Source organism: Cetorhinus maximus, unplaced genomic scaffold (genome assembly GCF_964194155.1).
Source record: "Cetorhinus maximus unplaced genomic scaffold, sCetMax3.hap1.1 HAP1_SCAFFOLD_651, whole genome shotgun sequence".
NCBI lineage: Eukaryota > Metazoa > Chordata > Chondrichthyes > Lamniformes > Cetorhinidae > Cetorhinus > Cetorhinus maximus.
Genome location: NW_027596593.1, coordinates 121,993 through 144,242, shown reverse-complemented (window position 1 = coordinate 144,242; position 22,250 = coordinate 121,993). Strand labels below are relative to the sequence as shown.

The 22,250-nt window shown below is 54.0% G+C and overlaps 2 non-coding genes and 2 pseudogenes across 2 annotated transcripts; all 4 read right to left on the bottom strand.

The window, feature by feature from the left end:
- Nucleotides 1-415: 415 nt before the first annotated feature.
- On the bottom strand, nucleotides 416-597 carry LOC144674415 (U2 spliceosomal RNA). The gene has a single exon (XR_013574539.1). It is a non-coding gene; the product is annotated as a U2 spliceosomal RNA (small nuclear RNA).
- Nucleotides 598-5,942: 5,345 nt separating this feature from the next.
- Nucleotides 5,943-6,122, bottom strand: LOC144674407 (U2 spliceosomal RNA; annotated as a pseudogene).
- Nucleotides 6,123-16,175: 10,053 nt separating this feature from the next.
- Nucleotides 16,176-16,354, bottom strand: LOC144674405 (U2 spliceosomal RNA; annotated as a pseudogene).
- Nucleotides 16,355-21,699: 5,345 nt separating this feature from the next.
- Nucleotides 21,700-21,884, bottom strand: LOC144674417 (U2 spliceosomal RNA). The gene has a single exon (XR_013574541.1). It is a non-coding gene; the product is annotated as a U2 spliceosomal RNA (small nuclear RNA).
- Between the last annotated feature and the right edge of the window lie 366 nt (nucleotides 21,885-22,250).

Below are 22,250 nucleotides of genomic sequence, written 5' to 3'. Positions count from 1 at the left end.
GCCGGACGCAGTCTGCCACTTGCTTGAACGTGACGTCGAAATAACCACCTTTGCGGGAGTCGTGCAGGGTGAAGATCTCCGTAGCTTGGAAGCCGCACGCCTTCAACAGGATCCTCCTGGTGAAGAAGCCCCGATCCATAGGTGATCCTCCTTCGTCGCTGTGGTTCACCGTGACTCGGACGGTGATAGGTAACCCACGGTATGAATTCGGATTGCGATTGGTTATCGCCCTTCCATCCCGACCTTGCCACGGCAGGACCATGGTGTCGCTCCTGCAACACTTGATCTTAGCCAAAAGGCCGAGAAGCGATGAGAAAGAAAGAAAGTTGTGTTTTGAAAGATGTGCATGTTGAAAAGTAAAGAAAGCAGATGTTTGTAAGAAATCTATTTTTAGCATTGAAAATCCCCTGGAAAGGGGTGGTGCACCACTCCCAGAAATACTGCAATACCGGGTCGATGCGTGGAGTGGACGGAGCAAGCCCCTATTCCATCTCCCTGCTCCAAAAATCAATTTAATATATGGTCCCCAGATAAGGGACGTATCAGATATTAAACTGATAAGAACAGATTTTTTTTTTTTTTTTTTTGTAAAAATATACTTTATTCATAAAAATCTTCAATCACATTCAAAACCATTTCAAAAACAACATTACAAGGGTACAATCCAGGTTAAACTTTTACAAAATGTATCACCAGGTGCATCAGTACAAACAATATTACAGTCATTTACAGCCTTTCATTTTGATCTGTACAGCCCGAGGGGCTCTAAACAGTTCCCAGTCTCTCGGTGCGCTGTGGTAGAAAGGTCTTAGACAGCGACCCTTCCCCATTGCGCCTTTGCGGCAGCTGCCCCAAGCTTTAGTGCGTCCCTCAGCACGTAGTCCTGGACTTTGGATTGTGCCAGTCCGCAACAATCGGTCGGGGACAACTCTTTGTGCTGGAAGACCAACAAGTTTCGGGCAGACCAAAGCGCGTCTTTCACCGAGTTGATGATCCTCCAGCTGCAGTTGATGTTTGTCTCGGTGTGTGTCCCTGGGAACAGCCCGTAGAGCACAGAGTCCTGTGTCACAGAACTGCTCGGGATGAACCTCGACAGCAACCACTGCATCTCTCTCCAGACTTTCTTTGCAAAGGCACAATCCACAAGGAGGTGAACAACGGTCTCTTCCCCACCACAGCCACCTCGAGGGCATCGTGCAGAGGGGGTGAGACTCCTGGCGTGTAGGAAGGATCTGACGGGGAGGGCCTTTCTCACCACCAGCCAAGCTACGTCTTGGTGCTTGTTGGAAAGTTCTGGCGATGAGGCATTCTGCCAAATGACTTTAACAGTCTGCTCGGGGAACCATCCCACAGGGTCCACCCTCTCCTTATCCCTCAGGGCCTCTAGGACGTTACGTGCTGACCACTGCCTGATGGACTTGTGGTCAAAGGTGTTTTTCTGCATAAATTTTTCCACCAGGGACAGGTGGTACGGCACGGTCCAACTACTTGGAGCGTTCCGCGGCAGCGTGGCCAGACCCATCCTTCGCAACACCGGGGACAGGTAGAACCTCAGCACGTAGTGACACTTGGTGTTTGCGTACTGAGGGTCTACGCACCGCTTGATGCAGCCGCACACAAAGGTGGCCATCAGTATGAGGGCGATGTTGGGCACGTTTTTTCCCCCTTTATCTAGAGGCTTGTACATCGCGTCCCTGCAGACACGATCCATTTTCGACCTCCAGATAAAGCGGAAGATGGCTCGAGTGATCGCCATCGCGCAGGAGTGTGGAATGGGCCAGACCTGCGCCACGTACAGCAACAGCGAGAGTACCTCACACCTGATGACCAGGTTCTTACCCGCAATGGAGAGGGAGCGTCGCTCCCACATGCCCAGTTTCCTTTTCACCATAGCCACTCGCTCCTTCCAGTTTCTAACGCATGCCCCGGTCCCTCCGAACCATATCCCCAGCACCTTCAGGCCGTCAGCCCTGACAGTGAAGGGGACAAAGGATCGGTCAGCCCACTTCCCAAAGAACATGGCCTCGCTCTTCCCACGATTTACCTTGGCTCCCGAGGCCAGTTCGAACTGGTCGCAGACGTGCATCAGTCTGCGCACCGACAGCGGATCCGAGCAGAAGACGGCGACGTCGTCCATGTACAGGGAGGCTTTTACCTGAGTGCCTCCACTGCCTGGGATCGTCACTCCTCTTATGCCCGGATCCTTCCTGATGGACTCGGCAAAGGGTTCTATGCAGCACACAAAAAGGACAGGCGAGAGAGGGCAGCCCTGCCTGACTCCAGATTTAATCGGAAAGCTATCTGTTTCCCACCCATTGATTGAGACTGCGCTACTGATGTTAGTGTAGAGCAGTTGGATCCAATTTCGAATTCCCTCCCCAAAGCCCATTTTGGAGAGCACATCCCCCATGTAGGTGTGCGATATTCTGTCAAAGGCCTTCTCCTGATCCAAGCTGATGAGGCAGGTATCCACACCCCTGTCCTGTACATAGGCAATCGTATCCCTGAGCAGCGCCAGGCTGTCAGAGATCTTCCTGCCTGGCACAGAGCAGGTCTGGTCAGGGTGAATCACCAATTCCAGAGCGGATTTGACCCGGTTGGCGATGACCTTGGACAGAATCTTATAGTCCATATTCAACAGTGAAATGGGTCGCCAATTTCTAATTTCCTCCCTTTCCCCCTTGTGCTTGTAGATGAGGGTGATGATGCCTTTCCTCATGGATTCTGACATGCTGCCGGCCAGGAGCATACTCTCGTACACTTCTAGCAGGTCTGGGCCGATCAAGTCCCACAGAGCCGAATACAACTCCGCCGGCAGGCCGTCGCTTCCGGGGGTTTTACTCTTCTCGAAGGACTCGAGGGCCTTAGTCAGTTCGTCAGGAGTTAGCGGTTTGTCTAGGCTCTCCCGCGTACTGTGGTCTAGGACCTCCGTGATAGAGGACAGGAAGGACTGGGAGGCCGTGCTGTCCGTGGGCTTCACGTCATACAGTCCGGCATAAAAGGATTTGCTGATCCTCAGAATGTCGGACCGTGATGACTTTACTGAGCCGTCTTCTTCCTTCAGGCTGCTGATCACAGAGCGCTCTCTGTGTACCTTTTGGAAGAAGAAACGTGAGCACGTCTCATCCTGCTCCACGGAGCGGACTCTGGAACGGAAGATGATCTTGGAGGCCTCCGAGGCAAAGTGCGAGGCTTGCTGGCCCTTCACCTCTTGGAGCTCCTCCTTGACATCCACCCCCATCGACTGCAGCCGGAGCAGATTCTGCATCTTTTCCTGGAGTCGGGACATTTCCCTCTGTTCCTTTCTAGCTTTCTGGGTGCCTTTGAGGATGAAAAACCTCTTGATGCTTCCCTTGATCACTTCCCACCAGTGTGTCAGGGACTCAAAGAGGGGTTTCACGGTTCTCCAACCTTTGTAATCCCTCTTGAGCTCCTCAATGTTCTCTGGGGTCAGCAGTTGCACATTTAGCTTCCATGCCCCCCTGCCCACCCTCAGGTCTTCCTCCAAGTGGCAGTCCGCCAGTAGGAGGCAGTGGTCAGAGAAGAACACCGGCTTGACCTCGGTGGATCTGACTGTGAATGCACGGGACACAAACAGGAAGTCTATCCTGGAACGAATGGACCCGTCTGGCCGCGACCAGGTGTATCTACGCTGCGCTCCGTCTGCAGGGTTGCTGAAGACGTCGTGCAGCTTGGCATCCTTAACTGTTTCCATCAGGGATCTGGACGTAGCGTCCAATCTGCTTCCGGCCCTGCCGGATCGTCCAGCCGCATCGATGATGCAGTTGAAGTCCCCGCCCAGAATGACCGGCCTGGAGGTCGCCAGCAGCAGTGGGAGCTGCTGAAAAACCTCCAGCCGCTCAGCCCTTTGTGCCGGGCCGTACACGTTAATTAACCGGAGTGGAGCGTTCTTGTACATTACGTCTGCTACCAGGAGTCGCCCGCCCACCACCTCCTTGACCTCGGAGACGGTGAAGTTGCCTCCCCGCAGCAGAATACCCAGGCCGGAGGAACGAGAGTCGTTTCCGCCCGACCAGATCGATGGCCCGTGGGACCACCATCGTGACCATTGCCTGTAGGAGCTGAGGTGCGGTATCGCACACTCCTGCAGAAACAACAGGTCAGCTTTGACCTTGGCTAGGTAGTCCAAGGTCGCAACACATCGCGTAGTAGATTTAATACTACGCACATTTATGGATACAATCTTTAAACCCATATTAAAGCATTTATTCTCCTACCAAACCCACTGTCTCTGAGAGTCCCAGACCTTTAGTCTGCTCCTTCATACCCGTAGTGAGCTCAAATTCCTTCACTTTGGATGGGCTGAGGTAGATCTCCTTGGCCGTGTTCTGCTCCAGTGGCATCTGGAGGTTCACGTAGTGAGCGGATTTTGAGATGACCTTTGCTGGAGAAGCTTCTCCAAAACTCACCCCCTCTGGGGGGTTGCTGTTCCCGGCTTCCTGGAGCTGGGGTGCGATGATTGCCTCACTGCTCCCAGATTCCAGGGGCTGTGGTGCACTGGCCTCCTCAGGTTGCAGGCAAAGTTGGGGTGCGTTGGTCTCCTTGTTGTCTCCAATTTTCTGGAGCTCGGGTGTCTCGTCCTCCAACGCCCTGGAGCTTTGCCGCCTCTTCTGTCGGTGCCGCTCTGGCACTTCCTCATCCGAAGAGCTGCTGCCCTTGTCATCCGTGTCGGATGGGAGACGCCTCTTGCCGCTTCTCTGGGAAACGCCTTTGCTTCTTCTTCGCTCCCTCTTACTTTTCTTGTTCTTCACCGTCCGCCACTCCCCCTGCTGCTTTTCCACTGCTGCCTCCTCCTCCATTGATTCGCTGTCCTGAGGACTGGAAGGTTCAGGGGGTGGTGCTGTTGATTGGCTCTCTGTTGCCTCAATCTCTTTCTCCACCTTGTCTCTCTCTGTGTCCTCCTTTGTCCCGTTGAGCTCCCTGGGGGCCTTGGTGGTTGGAGTGACACGGAACATTTCTTCTGCTTCCCCGTGGTCGGCTTTGGCTGCCTGTGCGTAAGTACGGCAGCGTTTGGGGCAGGTCCTGTAGAGGTGACTTGCCTCGCCACACAGGTTGCAGCACTTGGCCTGTTTGCAGTCTTTTGTCTGGTGCCCTTCCTGTTTGCAGATCTTGCAGAGGGAGGCGCTGCAGTTGGCCGCCACATGACCAGCCTTGCCGCATGAGCGACAATGCTTGGGTTGCCCAGCGTAGACCAGGTAGCCACGGTTTCCCCCGATAGCGAAACTGGAAGGAGGGTGGAAAATGGCTCCCTTACCATCGGTCTTTAGCGTGACCTTAAACAGGCGTTTGCCTGTCCAGATCCCCAAGTCGTCTCGAATCTCGGTGCCGCTCCCCACCTTATCGAAGTACCTGGTGAGGAAGGTGACCACGTCGGCGACAGGGACGAAGGGGTTGTACACATGCACCATCACCTCACGTTCCCGTTGCAACGGCAGAGAAAAGTGCGGCTCCGCCGTCAGGATCTTCATCTCCGGCAGGTCTCTCTTCTCCTCGAACACCCTCAGGAGCCGGACGCAGTCTGCCACTTGCTTGAACGTGACGTCGAAATAACCACCTTTGCGGGAGTCGTGCAGGGTGAAGATCTCCGTAGCTTGGAAGCCGCACGCCTTCAACAGGATCCTCCTGGTGAAGAAGCCCCGATCCATAGGTGATCCTCCTTCGTCGCTGTGGTTCACCGTGACTCGGACGGTGATAGGTAACCCACGGTATGAATTCGGATTGCGATTGGTTATCGCCCTTCCATCCCGACCTTGCCACGGCAGGACCATGGTGTCGCTCCTGCAACACTTGATCTTAGCCAAAAGGCCGAGAAGCGATGAGAAAGAAAGAAAGTTGTGTTTTGAAAGATGTGCATGTTGAAAAGTAAAGAAAGCAGATGTTTGTAAGAAATCTATTTTTAGCATTGAAAATCCCCTGGAAAGGGGTGGTGCACCACTCCCAGAAATACTGCAATACCGGGTCGATGCGTGGAGTGGACGGAGCAAGCCCCTATTCCATCTCCCTGCTCCAAAAATCAATTTAATATATGGTCCCCAGATAAGGGACGTATCAGATATTAAACTGATAAGAACAGATTTTTTTTTTTTTTTTTGTAAAAATATACTTTATTCATAAAAATCTTCAATCACATTCAAAACCATTTCAAAAACAACATTACAAGGGTACAATCCAGGTTAAACTTTTACAAAATGTATCACCAGGTGCATCAGTACAAACAATATTACAATCATTTACAGCCTTTCATTTTGATCTGTACAGCCCGAGGGGCTCTAAACAGTTCCCAGTCTCTCGGTGCGCTGTGGTAGAAAGGTCTTAGACAGCGACCCTTCCCCATTGCGCCTTTGCGGCAGCTGCCCCAAGCTTTAGTGCGTCCCTCAGCACGTAGTCCTGGACTTTGGATTGTGCCAGTCCGCAACAATCGGTCGGGGACAACTCTTTGTGCTGGAAGACCAACAAGTTTCGGGCAGACCAAAGCGCGTCTTTCACCGAGTTGATGATCCTCCAGCTGCAGTTGATGTTTGTCTCGGTGTGTGTCCCTGGGAACAGCCCGTAGAGCACAGAGTCCTGTGTCACAGAACTGCTCGGGATGAACCTCGACAGCAACCACTGCATCTCTCTCCAGACTTTCTTTGCAAAGGCACAATCCACAAGGAGGTGAACAACGGTCTCTTCCCCACCACAGCCACCTCGAGGGCATCGTGCAGAGGGGGTGAGACTCCTGGCGTGTAGGAAGGATCTGACGGGGAGGGCCTTTCTCACCACCAGCCAAGCTACGTCTTGGTGCTTGTTGGAAAGTTCTGGCGATGAGGCATTCTGCCAAATGACTTTGACAGTCTGCTCGGGGAACCATCCCACAGGGTCCACCCTCTCCTTATCCCTCAGGGCCTCAAGGACGTTACGTGCTGACCACTGCCTGATGGACTTGTGGTCAAAGTTGTTTTTCTGCATAAATTTTTCCACCAGGGACAGGTGGTACGGCACGGTCCAACTACTTGGAGCGTTCCGCGGCAGCGTGGCCAGACCCATCCTTCGCAACACCGGGGACAGGTAGAACCTCAGCACGTAGTGACACTTGGTGTTTGCGTACTGAGGGTCTACGCACCGCTTGATGCAGCCGCACACAAAGGTGGCCATCAGTATGAGGGCGATGTTGGGCACGTTTTTTCCCCCTTTATCTAGAGGCTTGTACATCGCGTCCCTGCAGACACGATCCATTTTCGACCTCCAGATAAAGCGGAAGATGGCTCGAGTGATCGCCATCGCGCAGGAGTGTGGAATGGGCCAGACCTGCGCCACGTACAGCAACAGCGAGAGTACCTCACACCTGATGACCAGGTTCTTACCCGCAATGGAGAGGGAGCGTCGCTCCCACATGCCCAGTTTCCTTTTCACCATAGCCACTCGCTCCTTCCAGTTTCTAACGCATGCCCCGGTCCCTCCGAACCATATCCCCAGCACCTTCAGGCCGTCAGCCCTGACAGTGAAGGGGACAAAGGATCGGTCAGCCCACTTCCCAAAGAACATGGCCTCGCTCTTCCCACGATTTACCTTGGCTCCCGAGGCCAGTTCGAACTGGTCGCAGACGTGCATCAGTCTGCGCACCGACAGCGGATCCGAGCAGAAGACGGCGACGTCGTCCATGTACAGGGAGGCTTTTACCTGAGTGCCTCCACTGCCTGGGATCGTCACTCCTCTTATGCCCGGATCCTTCCTGATGGACTCGGCAAAGGGTTCTATGCAGCACACAAAAAGGACAGGCGAGAGAGGGCAGCCCTGCCTGACTCCAGATTTAATCGGAAAGCTATCTGTTTCCCACCCATTGATTGAGACTGCGCTACTGATGTTAGTGTAGAGCAGTTGGATCCAATTTCGAATTCCCTCCCCAAACCCCATTTTGGAGAGCACATCCCCCATGTAGGTGTGCGATATTCTGTCAAAGGCCTTCTCCTGATCCAAGCTGATGAGGCAGGTATCCACACCCCTGTCCTGTACATAGGCAATCGTATCCCTGAGCAGCGCCAGGCTGTCAGAGATCTTCCTGCCTGGCACAGAGCAGGTCTGGTCAGGGTGAATCACCAATTCCAGAGCGGATTTGACCCGGTTGGCGATGACCTTGGACAGAATCTTATAGTCCATATTCAACAGTGAAATGGGTCGCCAATTTCTAATTTCCTCCCTTTCCCCCTTGTGCTTGTAGATGAGGGTGATGATGCCTTTCCTCATGGATTCTGACATGCTGCCGGCCAGGAGCATACTCTCGTACACTTCTAGCAGGTCTGGGCCGATCAAGTCCCACAGAGCCGAATACAACTCCGCCGGCAGGCCGTCGCTTCCGGGGGTTTTACTCTTCTCGAAGGACTCGAGGGCCTTAGTCAGTTCGTCAGGAGTTAGCGGTTTGTCTAGGCTCTCCCGCGTACTGTGGTCTAGGACCTCCGTGATAGAGGACAGGAAGGACTGGGAGGCCGTGCTGTCCGTGGGCTTCACGTCATACAGTCCGGCATAAAAGGATTTGCTGATCCTCAGAATGTCGGACCGTGATGACTTTACTGAGCCGTCTTCTTCCTTCAGGCTGCTGATCACAGAGCGCTCTCTGTGTACCTTTTGGAAGAAGAAACGTGAGCACGTCTCATCCTGCTCCACGGAGCGGACTCTGGAACGGAAGATGATCTTGGAGGCCTCCGAGGCAAAGTGCGAGGCTTGCTGGCCCTTCACCTCTTGGAGCTCCTCCTTGACATCGACCCCCATCGACCGCAGCCGGAGCAGATTCTGCATCTTTTCCTGGAGTCGGGACATTTCCCTCTGTTCCTTTCTAGCTTTCTGGGTGCCTTTGAGGATGAAAAACCTCTTGATGCTTCCCTTGATCACTTCCCACCAGTGTGTCAGGGACTCAAAGAGGGGTTTCACGGTTCTCCAACCTTTGTAATCCCTCTTGAGCTCCTCAATGTTCTCTGGGGTCAGCAGTTGCACATTTAGCTTCCATGCCCCCCTGCCCACCCTCAGGTCTTCCTCCAAGTGGCAGTCCGCCAGTAGGAGGCAGTGGTCAGAGAAGAACACCGGCTTGACGTCGGTGGATCTGACTGTGAATGCACGGGACACAAACAGGAAGTCTATCCTGGAACGAATGGACCCGTCTGGCCGCGACCAGGTGTATCTACGCTGCGCTCCGTCTGCAGGGTTGCTGAAGACGTCGTGCAGCTTGGCATCCTTCACTGTTTCCATCAGGGATCTGGACGTAGCGTCCAATCTGCTTCCGGCCCTGCCGGATCGTCCAGCCGCATCGATGATGCAGTTGAAGTCCCCGCCCAGAATGACCGGCCTGGAGGTCGCCAGCAGCAGTGGGAGCTGCTGAAAAACCTCCAGCCGCTCAGCCCCTTGTGCCGGGCCGTACACGTTAATTAACCGGAGTGGAGCGTTCTTGTACATTACGTCTGCTACCAGGAGTCGCCCGCCCACCACCTCCTTGACCTCGGAGACGGTGAAGTTGCCTCCCCGCAGCAGAATACCCAGGCCGGAGGAACGAGAGTCGTTTCCGCCCGACCAGATCGATGGCCCGTGGGACCACCATCGTGACCATTGCCTGTAGGAGCTGAGGTGCGGTATCGCACACTCCTGCAGAAACAACAGGTCAGCTTTGACCTTGGCTAGGTAGTCCAAGGTCGCAACACATCGCGTAGTAGATTTAATGCTACGCACATTTATGGATACAATCTTTAAACCCATATTAAAGCATTTATTCTCCTACCAAACCCACTGTCTCTGAGAGTCCCAGACCTTTAGTCTGCTCCTTCATACCCGTAGTGAGCTCAAATTCCTTCACTTTGGATGGGCTGAGGTAGATCTCCTTGGCCGTGTTCTGCTCCAGTGGCATCTGGAGGTTCACGTAGTGAGCGGATTTTGAGATGACCTTTGCTGGAGAAGCTTCTCCAAAACTCACCCCCTCTGGGGGGTTGCTGTTCCCGGCTTCCTGGAGCTGGGGTGCGATGATTGCCTCACTGCTCCCAGATTCCAGGGGCTGTGGTGCACTGGCCTCCTCAGGTTGCAGGCAAAGTTGGGGTGCGTTGGTCTCCTTGTTGTCTCCAATTTTCTGGAGCTCGGGTGTCTCGTCCTCCAACGCCCTGGAGCTTTGCCGCCTCTTCTGTCGGTGCCGCTCTGGCACTTCCTCATCCGAAGAGCTGCTGCCCTTGTCATCCGTGTCGGATGGGAGACGCCTCTTGCCGCTTCTCTGGGAAACGCCTTTGCTTCTTCTTCGCTCCCTCTTACTTTTCTTGTTCTTCACCGTCCGCCACTCCCCCTGCTGCTTTTCCACTGCTGCCTCCTCCTCCATTGATTCGCTGTCCTGAGGACTGGAAGGTTCAGGGGGTGGTGCTGTTGATTGGCTCTCTGTTGCCTCAATCTCTTTCTCCACCTTGTCTCTCTCTGTGTCCTCCTTTGTCCCGTTGAGCTCCCTGGGGGCCTTGGTGGTTGGAGTGACACGGAACATTTCTTCTGCTTCCCCGTGGTCGGCTTTGGCTGCCTGTGCGTAAGTACGGCAGCGTTTGGGGCAGGTCCTGTAGAGGTGACTTGCCTCGCCACACAGGTTGCAGCACTTGGCCTGTTTGCAGTCTTTTGTCTGGTGCCCTTCCTGTTTGCAGATCTTGCAGAGGGAGGCGCTGCAGTTGGCCGCCACATGACCAGCCTTGCCGCATGAGCGACAATGCTTGGGTTGCCCAGCGTAGACCAGGTAGCCACGGTTTCCCCCGATTGCGAAACTGGAAGGAGGGTGGAAAATGGCTCCCTGATAAGAACAGATTTTTTTTTTTGTAAAAATATACTTTATTCATAAAAATCTTCAATCACATTCAAAACCATTTCAAAAACAACATTACAAGGGTACAATCCAGGTTAAACTTTTACAAAATGTATCACCAGGTGCATCAGTACAAACAATATTACAGTCATTTACAGCCTTTCATTTTGATCTGTACAGCCCGAGGGGCTCTAAACAGTTCCCAGTCTCTCGGTGCGCTGTGGTAGAAAGGTCTTAGACAGCGACCCTTCCCCATTGCGCCTTTGCGGCAGCTGCCCCAAGCTTTAGTGCGTCCCTCAGCACGTAGTCCTGGACTTTGGATTGTGCCAGTCCGCAACAATCGGTCGGGGACAACTCTTTGTGCTGGAAGACCAACAAGTTTCGGGCAGACCAAAGCGCGTCTTTCACCGAGTTGATGATCCTCCAGCTGCAGTTGATGTTTGTCTCGGTGTGTGTCCCTGGGAACAGCCCGTAGAGCACAGAGTCCTGTGTCACAGAACTGCTCGGGATGAACCTCGACAGCAACCACTGCATCTCTCTCCAGACTTTCTTTGCAAAGGCACAATCCACAAGGAGGTGAACAACGGTCTCTTCCCCACCACAGCCACCTCGAGGGCATCGTGCAGAGGGGGTGAGACTCCTGGCGTGTAGGAAGGATCTGACGGGGAGGGCCTTTCTCACCACCAGCCAAGCTACGTCTTGGTGCTTGTTGGAAAGTTCTGGCGATGAGGCATTCTGCCAAATGACTTTGACAGTCTGCTCGGGGAACCATCCCACAGGGTCCACCCTCTCCTTATCCCTCAGGGCCTCAAGGACGTTACGTGCTGACCACTGCCTGATGGACTTGTGGTCAAAGGTGTTTTTCTGCATAAATTTTTCCACCAGGGACAGGTGGTACGGCACGGTCCAACTACTTGGAGCGTTCCGCGGCAGCGTGGCCAGACCCATCCTTCGCAACACCGGGGACAGGTAGAACCTCAGCACGTAGTGACACTTGGTGTTTGCGTACTGAGGGTCTACGCACCGCTTGATGCAGCCGCACACAAAGGTGGCCATCAGGATGAGGGCGATGTTGGGCACGTTTTTTCCCCCTTTATCTAGAGGCTTGTACATCGCGTCCCTGCAGACACGATCCATTTTCGACCTCCAGATAAAGCGGAAGATGGCTCGAGTGATCGCCATCGCGCAGGAGTGGGGAATGGGCCAGACCTGCGCCACGTACAGCAACAGCGAGAGTACCTCACACCTGATGACCAGGTTCTTACCCGCAATGGAGAGGGAGCGTCGCTCCCACATGCCCAGTTTCCTTTTCACCATAGCCACTCGCTCCTTCCAGTTTCTAACGCATGCCCCGGTCCCTCCGAACCATATCCCCAGCACCTTCAGGCCGTCAGCCCTGACAGTGAAGGGGACAAAGGATCGGTCAGCCCACTTCCCAAAGAACATGGCCTCGCTCTTCCCACGATTTACCTTGGCTCCCGAGGCCAGTTCGAACTGGTCGCAGACGTGCATCAGTCTGCGCACCGACAGCGGATCCGAGCAGAAGACGGCGACGTCGTCCATGTACAGGGAGGCTTTTACCTGAGTGCCTCCACTGCCTGGGATCGTCACTCCTCTTATGCCCGGATCCTTCCTGATGGACTCGGCAAAGGGTTCTATGCAGCACACGAAAAGGACAGGCGAGAGAGGACAGCCCTGCCTGACTCCAGATTTAATCGGAAAGCTATCTGTTTCCCACCCATTGATTGAGACTGCGCTACTGATGTTAGTGTAGAGCAGTTGGATCCAATTTCGAATTCCCTCCCCAAAGCCCATTTTGGAGAGCACATCCCCCATGTAGGTGTGCGATATTCTGTCAAAGGCCTTCTCCTGATCCAAGCTGATGAGGCAGGTATCCACACCCCTGTCCTGTACATAGGCAATCGTATCCCTGAGCAGCGCCAGGCTGTCAGAGATCTTCCTGCCTGGCACAGAGCAGGTCTGGTCAGGGTGAATCACCAATTCCAGGGCGGATTTGACCCGGTTGGCGATGACCTTGGACAGAATCTTATAGTCCACATTCAACAGTGAAATGGGTCGCCAATTTCTAATTTCCTCCCTTTCCCCCTTGTGCTTGTAGATGAGGGTGATGATGCCTTTCCTCATGGATTCTGACATGCTGCCGGCCAGGAGCATACTCTCGTACACTTCTAGCAGGTCTGGGCCGATCAAGTCCCACAGAGCCGAATACAACTCCGCCGGCAGGCCGTCGCTTCCGGGGGTTTTACTCTTCTCGAAGGACTCGAGGGCCTTAGTCAGTTCGTCAGGAGTTAGCGGTTTGTCTAGGCTCTCCCGCGTACTGTGGTCTAAGACCTCCGTGATAGAGGACAGGAAGGACTGGGAGGCCGTGCTGTCCGTGGGCTTCACGTCATACAGTCCGGCATAAAAGGATTTGCTGATCCTCAGAATGTCGGACCGTGATGACTTTACTGAGCCGTCTTCTTCCTTCAGGCTGCTGATCACAGAGCGCTCTCTGTGTACCTTTTGGAAGAAGAAACGTGAGCACGTCTCATCCTGCTCCACGGAGCGGACTCTGGAACGGAAGATGATCTTGGAGGCCTCCGAGGCAAAGTGTGAGGCTTGCTGGCCCTTCACCTCTTGGAGCTCCTCCTTGACATCGACCCCCATCGACTGCAGCCGGAGCAGATTCTGCATCTTTTCCTGGAGTCGGGACATTTCCCTCTGTTCCTTTCTAGCTTTCTGGGTGCCTTTGAGGATGAAAAACCTCTTGATGCTTCCCTTGATCACTTCCCACCAGTGTGTCAGGGACTCAAAGAGGGGTTTCACGGTTCTCCAACCTTTGTAATCCCTCTTGAGCTCCTCAATGTTCTCTGGGGTCAGCAGTTGCACATTTAGCTTCCATGCCCCCCTGCCCACCCTCAGGTCTTCCTCCAAGTGGCAGTCCGCCAGTAGGAGGCAGTGGTCAGAGAAGAACACCGGCTTGACCTCGGTGGATCTGACTGTGAATGCACGGGACACAAACAGGAAGTCTATCCTGGAACGAATGGACCCGTCTGGCCGCGACCAGGTGTATCTACGCTGCGCTCCGTCTGCAGGGTTGCTGAAGACGTCGTGCAGCTTGGCATCCTTAACTGTTTCCATCAGGGATCTGGACGTAGCGTCCAATCTGCTTCCGGCCCTGCCGGATCGTCCAGCCGCATCGATGATGCAGTTGAAGTCCCCGCCCAGAATGACCGGCCTGGAGGTCGCCAGCAGCAGTGGGAGCTGCTGAAAAACCTCCAGCCGCTCAGCCCTTTGTGCCGGGCCGTACACGTTAATTAACCGGAGTGGAGCGTTCTTGTACATTACGTCTGCTACCAGGAGTCGCCCGCCCACCACCTCCTTGACCTCGGAGACGGTGAAGTTGCCTCCCCGCAGCAGAATACCCAGGCCGGAGGAACGAGAGTCGTTTCCGCCCGACCAGATCGATGGCCCGTGGGACCACCATCGTGACCATTGCCTGTAGGAGCTGAGGTGCGGTATCGCACACTCCTGCAGAAACAACAGGTCAGCTTTGACCTTGGCTAGGTAGTCCAAGGTCGCAACACATCGCGTAGTAGATTTAATGCTACGCACATTTATGGATACAATCTTTAAACCCATATTAAAGCATTTATTCTCCTACCAAACCCACTGTCTCTGAGAGTCCCAGACCTTTAGTCTGCTCCTTCATACCCGTAGTGAGCTCAAATTCCTTCACTTTGGATGGGCTGAGGTAGATCTCCTTGGCCGTGTTCTGCTCCAGTGGCATCTGGAGGTTCACGTAGTGAGCGGATTTTGAGATGACCTTTGCTGGAGAAGCTTCTCCAAAACTCACCCCCTCTGGGGGGTTGCTGTTCCCGGCTTCCTGGAGCTGGGGTGCGATGATTGCCTCACTGCTCCCAGATTCCAGGGGCTGTGGTGCACTGGCCTCCTCAGGTTGCAGGCAAAGTTGGGGTGCGTTGGTCTCCTTGTTGTCTCCAATTTTCTGGAGCTCGGGTGTCTCGTCCTCCAACGCCCTGGAGCTTTGCCGCCTCTTCTGTCGGTGCCGCTCTGGCACTTCCTCATCCGAAGAGCTGCTGCCCTTGTCATCCGTGTCGGATGGGAGACGCCTCTTGCCGCTTCTCTGGGAAACGCCTTTGCTTCTTCTTCGCTCCCTCTTACTTTTCTTGTTCTTCACCGTCCGCCACTCCCCCTGCTGCTTTTCCACTGCTGCCTCCTCCTCCATTGATTCGCTGTCCTGAGGACTGGAAGGTTCAGGGGGTGGTGCTGTTGATTGGCTCTCTGTTGCCTCAATCTCTTTCTCCACCTTGTCTCTCTCTGTGTCCTCCTTTGTCCCGTTGAGCTCCCTGGGGGCCTTGGTGGTTGGAGTGACACGGAACATTTCTTCTGCTTCCCCGTGGTCGGCTTTGGCTGCCTGTGCGTAAGTACGGCAGCGTTTGGGGCAGGTCCTGTAGAGGTGACTTGCCTCGCCACACAGGTTGCAGCACTTGGCCTGTTTGCAGTCTTTTGTCTGGTGCCCTTCCTGTTTGCAGATCTTGCAGAGGGAGGCGCTGCAGTTGGCCGCCACATGACCAGCCTTGCCGCATGAGCGGCAATGCTTGGGTTGCCCAGCGTAGACCAGGTAGCCACGGTTTCCCCCGATTGCGAAACTGGAAGGAGGGTGGAAAATGGCTCCCTTACCATCGGTCTTTAGCGTGACCTTAAACAGGCGTTTGCCTGTCCAGATCCCCAAGTCGTCTCGAATCTCAGTGCCGCTCCCCACCTTATCGAAGTACCTGGTGAGGAAGGTGACCACGTCGGCGACAGGGACGAAGGGGTTGTACACATGCACCATCACCTCACGTTCCCGTTGCAACGGCAGAGAAAAGTGCGGCTCCGCCGTCAGGATCTTCATCTCCGGCAGGTCTCTCTTCTCCTCGAACACCCTCAGGGGCCGGACGCAGTCTGCCACTTGCTTGAACGTGACGTCAAAATAACCACCTTTGCGGGAGTCGTGCAGGGTGAAGATCTCCGTAGCTTGGAAGCCGCACGCCTTCAACAGGATCCTCCTGGTGAAGAAGCCCCGATCCATAGGTGATCCTCCTTCGTCGCTGTGGTTCACCGTGACTCGGACGGTGATAGGTAACCCACGGTATGAATTCGGATTGCGATTGGTTATCGCCCTTCCATCCCGACCTTGCCACGGCAGGACCATGGTGTCGCTCCTGCAACACTTGATCTTAGCCAAAAGGCCGAGAAGCGATGAGAAAGAAAGAAAGTTGTGTTTTGAAAGATGTGCATGTTGAAAAGTAAAGAAAGCAGATGTTTGTAAGAAATCTATTTTTAGCATTGAAAATCCCCTGGAAAGGGGTGGTGCACCACTCCCAGAAATACTGCAATACCGGGTCGATGCGTGGAGTGGACGGAGCAAGCCCCTATTCCATCTCCCTGCTCCAAAAATCAATTTAATATATGGTCCCCAGATAAGGGACGTATCAGATATTAAACTGATAAGAACAGATTTTTTTTTTTTTTTTGTAAAAATATACTTTATTCATAAAAATCTTCAATCACATTCAAAACCATTTCAAAAACAACATTACAAGGGTACAATCCAGGTTAAACTTTTACAAAATGTATCACCAGGTGCATCAGTACAAACAATATTACAGTCATTTACAGCCTTTCATTTTGATCTGTACAGCCCGAGGGGCTCTAAACAGTTCCCAGTCTCTCGGTGCGCTGTGGTAGAAAGGTCTTAGACAGCGACCCTTCCCCATTGCGCCTTTGCGGCAGCTGCCCCAAGCTTTAGTGCGTCCCTCAGCACGTAGTCCTGGACTTTGGATTGTGCCAGTCCGCAACAATCGGTCGGGGACAAATCTTTTTGCTGGAAGACCAACAAGTTTCGGGCAGACCAAAGCGCGTCTTTCACCGAGTTGATGATCCTCCAGCTGCAGTTGATGTTTGTCTCGGTGTGTGTCCCTGGGAACAGCCCGTAGAGCACAGAGTCCTGTGTCACAGAACTGCTCGGGATGAACCTCGACAGCAACCACTGCATCTCTCTCCAGACTTTCTTTGCAAAGGCACAATCCACAAGGAGGTGAACAACGGTCTCTTCCCCACCACAGCCACCTCGAGGGCATCGTGCAGAGGGGGTGAGACTCCTGGCGTGTAGGAAGGATCTGACGGGGAGGGCCTTTCTCACCACCAGCCAAGCTACGTCTTGGTGCTTGTTGGAAAGTTCTGGCGATGAGGCATTCTGCCAAATGACTTTGACAGTCTGCTCGGGGAACCATCCCACAGGGTCCACCCTCTCCTTATCCCTCAGGGCCTCTAGGACGTTACGTGCTGACCACTGCCTGATGGACTTGTGGTCAAAGGTGTTTTTCTGCATAAATTTTTCCACCAGGGACAGGTGGTACGGCACGGTCCAACTACTTGGAGCGTTCCGCGGCAGCGTGGCCAGACCCATCCTTCGCAACACCGGGGACAGGTAGAACCTCAGCACGTAGTGACACTTGGTGTTTGCGTACTGAGGGTCTACGCACCGCTTGATGCAGCCGCACACAAAGGTGGCCATCAGTATGAGGGCGATGTTGGGCACGTTTTTTCCCCCTTTATCTAGAGGCTTGTACATCGCGTCCCTGCAGACACGATCCATTTTCGACCTCCAGATAAAGCGGAAGATGGCTCGAGTGATCGCCATCGCGCAGGAGTGTGGAATGGGCCAGACCTGCGCCACGTACAGCAACAGCGAGAGTACCTCACACCTGATGACCAGGTTCTTACCCGCAATGGAGAGGGAGCGTCGCTCCCACATGCCCAGTTTCCTTTTCACCATAGCCACTCGCTCCTTCCAGTTTCTAACGCATGCCCCGGTCCCTCCGAACCATATCCCCAGCACCTTCAGGCCGTCAGCCCTGACAGTGAAGGGGACAAAGGATCGGTCAGCCCACTTCCCAAAGAACATGGCCTCGCTCTTCCCACGATTTACCTTGGCTCCCGAGGCCAGTTCGAACTGGTCGCAGACGTGCATCAGTCTGCGCACCGACAGCGGATCCGAGCAGAAGACGGCGACGTCGTCCATGTACAGGGAGGCTTTTACCTGAGTGCCTCCACTGCCTGGGATCGTCACTCCTCTTATGCCCGGATCCTTCCTGATGGACTCGGCAAAGGGTTCTATGCAGCACACAAAAAGGACAGGCGAGAGAGGGCGGCCCTGCCTGACTCCAGATTTAATCGGAAAGCTATCTGTTTCCCACCCATTGATTGAGACTGCGCTACTGATGTTAGTGTAGAGCAGTTGGATCCAATTTCGAATTCCCTCCCCAAAGCCCATTTTGGAGAGCACATCCCCCATGTAGGTGTGCGATATTCTGTCAAAGGCCTTCTCCTGATCCAAGCTGATGAGGCAGGTATCCACACCCCTGTCCTGTACATAGGCAATCGTATCCCTGAGCAGCGCCAGGCTGTCAGAGATCTTCCTGCCTGGCACAGAGCAGGTCTGGTCAGGGTGAATCACCAATTCCAGAGCGGATTTGACCCGGTTGGCGATGACCTTGGACAGAATCTTATAGTCCATATTCAACAGTGAAATGGGTCGCCAATTTCTAATTTCCTCCCTTTCCCCCTTGTGCTTGTAGATGAGGGTGATGATGCCTTTCCTCATGGATTCTGACATGCTGCCGGCCAGGAGCATACTCTCGTACACTTCTAGCAGGTCTGGGCCGATCAAGTCCCACAGAGCCGAATACAACTCCGCCGGCAGGCCGTCGCTTCCGGGGGTTTTACTCTTCTCGAAGGACTCGAGGGCCTTAGTCAGTTCGTCAGGAGTTAGCGGTTTGTCTAGGCTCTCCCGCGTACTGTGGTCTAGGACCTCCGTGATAGAGGACAGGAAGGACTGGGAGGCCGTGCTGTCCGTGGGCTTCACGTCATACAGTCCGGCATAAAAGGATTTGCTGATCCTCAGAATGTCGGACCGTGATGACATTACTGAGCCGTCTTCTTCCTTCAGGCTGCTGATCACAGAGCGCTCTCTGTGTACCTTTTGGAAGAAGAAACGTGAGCACGTCTCATCCTGCTCCACGGAGCGGACTCTGGAACGGAAGATGATCTTGGAGGCCTCCGAGGCAAAGTGCGAGGCTTGCTGGCCCTTCACCTCTTGGAGCTCCTCCTTGACATCGACCCCCATCGACTGCAGCCGGAGCAGATTCTGCATCTTTTCCTGGAGTCGGGACATTTCCCTCTGTTCCTTTCTAGCTTTCTGGGTGCCTTTGAGGATGAAAAACCTCTTGATGCTTCCCTTGATCACTTCCCACCAGTGTGTCAGGGACTCAAAGAGGGGTTTCACGGTTCTCCAACCTTTGTAATCCCTCTTGAGCTCCTCAATGTTCTCTGGGGTCAGCAGTTGCACATTTAGCTTCCATGCCCCCCTGCCCACCCTCAGGTCTTCCTCCAAGTGGCAGTCCGCCAGTAGGAGGCAGTGGTCAGAGAAGAACACCGGCTTGACCTCGGTGGATCTGACTGTGAATGCACGGGACACAAACAGGAAGTCTATCCTGGAACGAATGGACCCGTCTGGCCGCGACCAGGTGTATCTACGCTGCGCTCCGTCTGCAGGGTTGCTGAAGACGTCGTGCAGCTTGGCATCCTTAACTGTTTCCATCAGGGATCTGGACGTAGCGTCCAATCTGCTTCCGGCCCTGCCGGATCGTCCAGCCGCATCGATGATGCAGTTGAAGTCCCCGCCCAGAATGACCGGCCTGGAGGTCGCCAGCAGCAGTGGGAGCTGCTGAAAAACCTCCAGCCGCTCAGCCCTTTGTGCCGGGCCGTACACGTTAATTAACCGGAGTGGAGCGTTCTTGTACATTACGTCTGCTACCAGGAGTCGCCCGCCCACCACCTCCTTGACCTCGGAGACGGTGAAGTTGCCTCCCCGCAGCAGAATACCCAGGCCGGAGGAACGAGAGTCGTTTCCGCCCGACCAGATCGATGGCCCGTGGGACCACCATCGTGACCATTGCCTGTAGGAGCTGAGGTGCGGTATCGCACACTCCTGCAGAAACAACAGGTCAGCTTTGACCTTGGCTAGGTAGTCCAAGGTCGCAACACATCGCGTAGTAGATTTAATGCTACGCACATTTATGGATACAATCTTTAAACCCATATTAAAGCATTTATTCTCCTACCAAACCCACTGTCTCTGAGAGTCCCAGACCTTTAGTCTGCTCCTTCATACCCGTAGTGAGCTCAAATTCCTTCACTTTGGATGGGCTGAGGTAGATCTCCTTGGCCGTGTTCTGCTCCAGTGGCATCTGGAGGTTCACGTAGTGAGCGGATTTTGAGATGACCTTTGCTGGAGAAGCTTCTCCAAAACTCACCCCCTCTGGGGGGTTGCTGTTCCCGGCTTCCTGGAGCTGGGGTGCGATGATTGCCTCACTGCTCCCAGATTCCAGGGGCTGTGGTGCACTGGCCTCCTCAGGTTGCAGGCAAAGTTGGGGTGCGTTGGTCTCCTTGTTGTCTCCAATTTTCTGGAGCTCGGGTGTCTCGTCCTCCAACGCCCTGGAGCTTTGCCGCCTCTTCTGTCGGTGCCGCTCTGGCACTTCCTCATCCGAAGAGCTGCTGCCCTTGTCATCCGTGTCGGATGGGAGACGCCTCTTGCCGCTTCTCTGGGAAACGCCTTTGCTTCTTCTTCGCTCCCTCTTACTTTTCTTGTTCTTCACCGTCCGCCACTCCCCCTGCTGCTTTTCCACTGCTGCCTCCTCCTCCATTGATTCGCTGTCCTGAGGACTGGAAGGTTCAGGGGGTGGTGCTGTTGATTGGCTCTCTGTTGCCTCAATCTCTTTCTCCACCTTGTCTCTCTCTGTGTCCTCCTTTGTCCCGTTGAGCTCCCTGGGGGCCTTGGTGGTTGGAGTGACACGGAACATTTCTTCTGCTTCCCCGTGGTCGGCTTTGGCTGCCTGTGCGTAAGTACGGCAGCGTTTGGGGCAGGTCCTGTAGAGGTGACTTGCCTCGCCACACAGGTTGCAGCACTTGGCCTGTTTGCAGTCTTTTGTCTGGTGCCCTTCCTGTTTGCAGATCTTGCAGAGGGAGGCGCTGCAGTTGGCCGCCACATGACCAGCCTTGCCGCATGAGCGGCAATGCTTGGGTTGCCCAGCGTAGACCAGGTAGCCACGGTTTCCCCCGATTGCGAAACTGGAAGGAGGGTGGAAAATGGCTCCCTTACCATCGGTCTTTAGCGTGACCTTAAACAGGCGTTTGCCTGTCCAGATCCCCAAGTCGTCTCGAATCTCAGTGCCGCTCCCCACCTTATCGAAGTACCTGGTGAGGAAGGTGACCACGTCGGCGACAGGGACGAAGGGGTTGTACACATGCACCATCACCTCACGTTCCCGTTGCAACGGCAGAGAAAAGTGCGGCTCCGCCGTCAGGATCTTCATCTCCGGCAGGTCTCTCTTCTCCTCGAACACCCTCAGGGGCCGGACGCAGTCTGCCACTTGCTTGAACGTGACGTCAAAATAACCACCTTTGCGGGAGTCGTGCAGGGTGAAGATCTCCGTAGCTTGGAAGCCGCACGCCTTCAACAGGATCCTCCTGGTGAAGAAGCCCCGATCCATAGGTGATCCTCCTTCGTCGCTGTGGTTCACCGTGACTCGGACGGTGATAGGTAACCCACGGTATGAATTCGGATTGCGATTGGTTATCGCCCTTCCATCCCGACCTTGCCACGGCAGGACCATGGTGTCGCTCCTGCAACACTTGATCTTAGCCAAAAGGCCGAGAAGCGATGAGAAAGAAAGAAAGTTGTGTTTTGAAAGATGTGCATGTTGAAAAGTAAAGAAAGCAGATGTTTGTAAGAAATCTATTTTTAGCATTGAAAATCCCCTGGAAAGGGGTGGTGCACCACTCCCAGAAATACTGCAATACCGGGTCGATGCGTGGAGTGGACGGAGCAAGCCCCTATTCCATCTCCCTGCTCCAAAAATCAATTTAATATATGGTCCCCAGATAAGGGACGTATCAGATATTAAACTGATAAGAACAGATTTTTTTTTTTTTTTTTTTATTGTAAAAATATACTTTATTCATAAAAAACTTCAATCACATTCAAAACCATTTCAAAAACAACATTACAAGGGTACAATCCAGGTTAAACTTTTACAAAATGTATCACCAGGTGCATCAGTACAAACAATATTACAGTCATTTACAGCCTTTCATTTTGATCTGTACAGCCCGAGGGGCTCTAAACAGTTCCCAGTCTCTCGGTGCGCTGTGGTAGAAAGGTCTTAGACAGCGACCCTTCCCCATTGCGCCTTTGCGGCAGCTGCCCCAAGCTTTAGTGCGTCCCTCAGCACGTAGTCCTGGACTTTGGATTGTGCCAGTCCGCAACAATCGGTCGGGGACAAATCTTTGTGCTGGAAGACCAACAAGTTTCGGGCAG